Source organism: Eptesicus fuscus, chromosome 5, assembly GCF_027574615.1.
Source record: "Eptesicus fuscus isolate TK198812 chromosome 5, DD_ASM_mEF_20220401, whole genome shotgun sequence".
In the NCBI taxonomy this organism is placed as follows: domain Eukaryota; kingdom Metazoa; phylum Chordata; class Mammalia; order Chiroptera; family Vespertilionidae; genus Eptesicus; species Eptesicus fuscus.
Window position 1 is genome coordinate 66473226 of NC_072477.1, and position 6656 is coordinate 66479881.

At 45.0% G+C, this 6656-nt stretch overlaps 1 non-coding gene and 1 pseudogene across 1 annotated transcript; one reads left to right on the forward strand and one right to left on the reverse strand.

The window, feature by feature from the left end:
- Positions 1–1927: 1927 nt before the first annotated feature.
- Positions 1928–2009, forward strand: TRNAS-GCU (transfer RNA serine (anticodon GCU)). Its single transcript has one exon. It is a non-coding gene; the product is annotated as a tRNA-Ser (tRNA).
- A 2923-nt stretch (positions 2010–4932) lies between these two features.
- LOC103287509 (apoptosis inhibitor 5-like) lies at positions 4933–6446 on the reverse strand (annotated as a pseudogene).
- Positions 6447–6656: the final 210 nt, after the last annotated feature.

Below are 6656 nucleotides of genomic sequence, written 5' to 3' on the forward strand. Positions count from 1 at the left end.
TACACTAGCAATAACTAGAGTTAATATGTTCCATAGCGTCCACTGACAGGCTCTAGCCCAGTGCTGTCCGATACAGTAAGCTATTTAAAATTAAGCTAATGAAAATAAAATGTAAAATTCCGTTCTTCAGTCACAATAGCAACAATAGTCGCATGTGACTAACGGGTACCAAGTTGAACAATATAGTAGATGTGAAACATTACCATCATCACTGAACGTTTTATTGCACAGTTGTCCTATCCATATCTAGAGTATCTAATACAGTCTCTTATTTATCATCAGAAACATCAGTAATACTACCACTCCAAACATTTTTACTCAGTTTTCATCTCTTTGACATCTTGGAAACATTTCCAGTCATCACATAGTCAAGAAGAATTATACTGCTTTGAACTTGACCTTCAATTAGCAAAATCTTAGGGTACATTTACCTCCATAAATCATTCTTCCCTTCAAGTTACACCTCAAATGCCACTTTCTCCAGGACGCCGCCTTTCCTCTCTCTAGTTAGGGGTGTCAAATAAGATGCTCCCACACAACTGTAACACGTCCTGGAATCCTTTACCTTGTCTTGTATCATAATTATTTGTGTATATTATTTCCCTTTCTGGACTGTAAGCTCTTTTAGATCAGGGACTCTGAATCAGCTGCTCCCAGCCCTAGCATAAGACAATATGAAACCCAATAAGTAATCTGAGGAATTCGATTGATCTAATTCAATTGAAATGAAAACTTCAATCTTAATATCTAGAGTAAGCTCTGCTTAGTCTTCTCTGACATTTCTATGAACTTATCGGCAATTTTCAAAGATTTTTTTTTTTTGTTAAACTCTAGCATTAAGATAAACAAGCAAGAAAAGGGGCTTTAACTCTGAGCTAATAATGGACAGAGGAAGATTTATAAAAGCTTATTTTTGGAGTACTAATACCGGCTTATGTGCTAATGTTATTTTATCTGCAGGAAACCGAAGGTCTGTTCAGTGCCGGTAGCACTCCAAACACTGTACATAAACCGCGACTGGCCGAGAGTTTAAAATCGCTTGTTGCTGTCACTTCATTTACAGCTAAGAAAAGACCGGGTCAACACACAAACCGCCGAGAGCTCCCCAGGGAGGAGCAGCAGGGCGCGAGGACGGAGCGGGGAGCGGGGGGCGGGGGGCGCGGACCCGCAGGCCGCGCCGGCCCCAGGGACCCAGGTGTGGGTGGGAGCTGCTCGGGAGGAGGGAGGAGGGAGGAGAGAGGAGGGAGGAGGGAGGAGGGAGAAGGGAGGCGGCACAAGAAGCGGGCCCAGGCGAGGACACAAAGCCCCACTCTGGGCCCAGCGCTTCCGTGGGCCGCCGGGCTGAGGGCGCGTCCCCGACCTCCCACCCCGGACTTTCAGAGCCCTCAGACCAAACCTAACTGCCCCCCTCTCCCGCCGTCCCCGCCAGCAGCCCAGAACGAAAGCCCATTCTCTTTACCTGCCGAGCCTCCTGCTTGACAAATTCTCCTCAGACCAGTTTGGGGTCCGCGGTCCTTACAGAGGGAGCTCACCGCGGCCTCCGCGTCTCCGCGCAGCGCCGGGCCGCCTCCGGGCCGTATTCAAATCTAACCGCCTAGATGCTGCGCAAGCGCAAAGCCGCTCTGTGCGGCGGCTCCGCCCCTTAGACGCCAGGGACACCCCATTCCGGAGGCTCCTTTAATCCAGCTTCCTTTCCAGCCTGTACGCCAATTCTATGTCCTTCGAGGTTTCTCATTGTCTACTATTCTTTTGTTGTTGTTTCCCTCATTGCAGATCTCCCACATCGTGGGAGCAGCCATCTTCTTCTGATCCCTTGGTATAAAAAAGATCCGCTCTTTGCTTCCGTACAAAATGGCGGCCATCATAATAGTGCGTCACAGCCCCTAGTATTACTCCCTATAGCTACCAGGAAGAGTCAGGCTTCTGGGACGAGGTGGCCGAGTGGTTAAGGCGATGGACTGCTAATCCATTGTGCTCTGCACGCGTGGGTTCGAATCCCATCCTCGTCGGGAGTAACTTTTGCCTCAGATTTGAATAGGTGAATTTATTTGCGGAAATAAATAGTATAATAGATTCCAGTTGTGGATTACTAGTCAATTTACTCTAGCGCCACTGATCTCAGGTTTCAGTATTTAAAAGACAGCTTTTGGAGCATTCTGACTTGACAGGTAAAGAAAGGGGGAGGAATACCGACAATGCAGCTAAAAATACGGAGCCATTCATCAATCTGGAAGTAAAAAATCCTGACTTTAAGGCTGGTGTAATGATTTTAGCTAACCTTCAGATTCAAAATCATAATGATTACCTGGTAATGCTTAAGGCAATTCGCATTTTGGTGCAGGAGCGCCCGACACAGGATGCAGTTGCTAAAGCAAATCAAACAAAATAGTAATTGCCCGTTGCTTTAGATAAACATATTCTTGGTTTTGACACAGGACATGCAGGGTTTTTTTTTTTTTTTTTTCTTAAATACATTTTCATTGATATCAGAGAGGAAGGGAGAGAAAGAGAAAGAAACATCAATGCTGAGAGAGAATCATTGATCGGGTGCCTCCTGCACACCCCCTACTGGGGATCAAGCCCCCACCCCAGGCATGTGCGCTGAGGGGAAATCTGTGACCTCCTGGTTCATAGGTCGATGCTCAACCACTGAGCGACACCTGCTTGGGGCGCGGGTGTGTGTGTGTGTGTGTGTGTGTGTGTGTGTGTGTGTGTGGAGGACACCTGCTTGGGGCGCGGGTGTGTGTGTGTGTGTGTGTGTGTGTGTGGAGGACACCTGCTTGGGGCGCGGGTGTGTGTGTGTGTGTGTGTGTGTGTGTGTGTGTGTGTGTGTGGAGGGGAGACACAGCTCTTAATAAAACTGCTCAAATTCTCTAAGTGCTTTCCTGGCCAGTTTGCTGAGGTGGTTAGAGCGCCCTCCCGCTCCACCAAGGTTGCAGGTTCAATCCCCAGTCAGGGCACACAAGAATCAATGAATGTGTAAATAGGTGATTGACACTGATCTTAAGCTTTCCCTGAAATAGGCCTCTTTATCTCTCTCTCCGACCTTTGCAGATGCTGGCCTCACTTCTCTCAGGAACAGGCACCCAGTCCCAATACCTCTTTCCCCTCTACACTTGCCTGGCTGACTCCTGCTCCTCCCTCATCATCAAGCCTCCCCTAGTCCTGCGACCTAAAGCTTCTTCAGATTTCCTTTCAACTAGCATGTATTCGCTCTTGCTTCGGGACCTTTGGTCTCCTTCTAGATGCTCCAGGAGTCCCTGGGTTTCCCCCAGCACTTGCCAGATAGTATTTAAATTGATCATTAGTGCTGCAGCATCTAAAAAACGGCATCATTTTTCTGAGTTTTGCCTGCTTCTTGCAGTGATGACTTCCTATAGAAAATTGTAGTGCTGAGTCTCTACAAATAAAAAGTAAGTGGATTCTCTTCTCAAAGGAAAATCTTCAGCTGTGGAAGTTCTGAAAATACAAAGCACTGGAAGTGTCTAGAGGTAAAAAAGAAAGGAGAGAGAGAGAGAGAGAGAGAGAGAGAGAGAGAGAGAGAGAATTTTGAGTGGAAACTCACTTTTCTATACCTCATTTCTGTACCTGTTTTTATGCTTAGTTCATTTGTGGTGTCTTTCAAATGAATTGCAGTAAGACTTGCTCCAACAGTCCTTTTTTTGCATTTATGGTCTCTTCATCTATGAGAACCATTTTTACCTTCTTCTAAGAGAATCAAAAGAATCAACAACATGCCAGATTATTTAAAAGCCCCCGGGGAGTATGGGGGGAATACTTGAATTAGTAATGGAAAAAGCAATTTATAAACTAAGGCAATATGAGAGTTAGATGCGCCATCTACTGGACAGCAGCTACCGCAAGACTTGCACAAGAGAGTTCTATAGGAATGGCTGCTAGGTTTGGAAAGATCTCCTTTACTCTCCCAAATTTGTCAACAAACCACAGCTCAAGGAAACCATTCTCCATCAACACCAGGGTTCTTCTCCTCAAGTCCTATCCTGAACCATTGCAGGACCCCTCAACCTCTGGAAGGCCACTGGAGAAAAAAACATTGCAGTCAAATGCATTACCAAGATATTGCAGCTCTCTTAACAAACACTTCAGTGCCCCGGGGAATAGTTCTTCATTATCCCAGTCCAGTTTCAGGAAGAAGACCCATTATGTTTGGAGAATGAGGAGCTCTGCTAAGAGCTGTCCAGTATTTAGTTGATGATGGTCTGCAGCTGGGCAGGCCCTTAGGCGTCAGAAGCCCTATATGACATAGCTCTGAAGGAAGAATTGAAATCAATGATTTTTATTGTTTGTTTGTTTGTCTACAGTTTTATTTAATTCTTGCAAGAAAAACCCAGACTCCAGGCTGCAAGACTTACAAAGATTGATTCTGAGAGGCAGGCAATGACAGAAGTGAGTTCAGTCTGTTTCTTATCGTTAGTAAGTGTGGTCCCACTGGAGAACCATCTCTGGGAAAACAGCCATGACAAGGCCTGGAGAGGTTCAAGAATAAATCCAGGCTTTCTTCTATGAGTCTGCAAGACCAACCTGAAACATTTTTCTTTGCTCAATTCATTCCTTGAGCAGCATGCTATCATGTAAAAACATCCATATTGCTATAACAGCTTCTGGGAATGTCTACTGAGCTAAAAATGATTTTTTTTTTTCATATTGAAGTCCAATAGAGCAAAAACTGAAATCTAGTTTGTAGTAATCTTGCTTAGGAAAGACAACGTGAATAAATGCCAATAGACTAGGGGAAAGGGAGAATAACACTGTTGATATCCATGCTTTGTTTGCTGAGATAGCTGTGGATAGTTAACAAGCAACAGCCAATTACACCTTTCCTTCTCATCATTTTGAGGAGGAGCAATGCCCTACATTTTAAATTTCAAAGTAACTTTTCATTTGAAATCTCCAGAATGAAGTAAAACTGGCTTAAACCCAACCCCGATAGGGTGAAGTTAAGGGATGAAGGCAAGACCTGGGGGCATAATCTAATGATTCCACATAACTGAATTGCAGCTTGGGTTCTTCATTGCCAGGATTCTCGTTTTCTGCTTCTTCTGGAGGGAGGCATATATTCCAATAATTAGATTTGTTTCTAACCTTTCCATGTCACCACAAAATGAAATCATCTCCATCAACAGTGTCAATGACTCCAACTGTATATCGAGACTTTCCACTGGGGTAGTCAAGGACCTGAGGTCAGGGTAAGCCTGCTCACAGAAGTCACAAACCTTGTAGATTGCACATTTTTAAAAAACATTTTTTATTGCGATAGAAACATCAATGATGAGAGAGAATCATTGACCACCTGCCTCCTGCAAGCCCCCCACTGGGGATCGAGCCCACAGCCTGGGCATGTGCCCTTGACCAGATTCGAACCTGGGACCCTTCAGTTCGCAGGCCGACACTCTATCCACTGAGCCAAACCGGCTAGGGCTAGAATGCACATTTTAAAAGAGGGGTGCCGCCTGCCAAATGCACTGTAAGAGCCTGTCCATACAGTCGGGATCTGCTGGGTTGAAGGTTTGTTCCAAGTCTGTCTGTTCAGCTACCAACTCTACAAGTTGCTGTATTCCATTCACTGTCTATAAGCTTTTTAACCCAAATAGTATCTCCAGGAACAGGGCAAATTCTTCTTGAGTCACATCTTCTAGGACCTTTTTGGGTTCAGTTAGTATAAGTTCCTTTACTTCCTTTGTTAAGACTCCATCTGGTTAAGTCTTAATTTTGTAGAAAGGATTATGATTGCTCATACTCTAAGCATGTCCTCTCCTTGAAGAATTTGGCTGAATAAGCCACCTAAAGTTCCTTTTACATCTATCTTAAATAAAGTTAACAAGGCATTGTTCACTAAGTTAAATTCTGCAGTCATCTGCAAAGGTTGTATTAGAATATCTGCCACCAGGGGAAGATTTTCTCTAGTGGCAAAATGAGGAAGTTCTTAATTGCTTGCCAGCAAATTGACACATCTTCATCCTCACAAAGGACTGTGCATTGATAGCAGAAGCAGCCAACTCTGGAAAATGCTTAAAGAAGTTTGATATAAAATGAGCTACTAATCTTTTTTCCTTGGCACCACCTTTCACACCATCCAATATCACTTGGTAGGTGACCTTTGCCCCCTCCCTCTCGCCCCGCCCCTCCCCGCTCCACTCCAATCCTCACCCAAGGACATGCTTACTGATTTTAGAGAGAGAGAGACAGAGATCAATTGGTTGCCTCCGGTGCATGCCCAGATGGGGGATCGAACCTGAAACGTAGGTATGTGCCCTGACCTGGAATCAACCTGCAACCTTTTGGTGTATGAGGTGCTGCTCTAGCCAACTGAGCCGCCTGGCCCGTGTGCTCTGTGCCATTGGCTAGGATGCCATAATCCTGGTAAACCTCCTCCACGTTCAGAATGGTCAACAGGTCCTTGTCGTTGCAGTCCTCACCAGTGCCATCACTGCCTCTGACGAGCCCACGAGCTGCACTATTAAGCTTTCAGCTGCAGCCAGTCACTTTACCAGGGAATTCTTAATTGTTCTGATGTACTGAATGATGATAAAAATGTTGCAGTTTTGAAAACATGAACAAGCTTCAAATGAAAGGAAAAGAAGAGAGTACACAATGTTTAGAGGAGAAGTAATATTATCTCTATTCTCAGAAGTCAT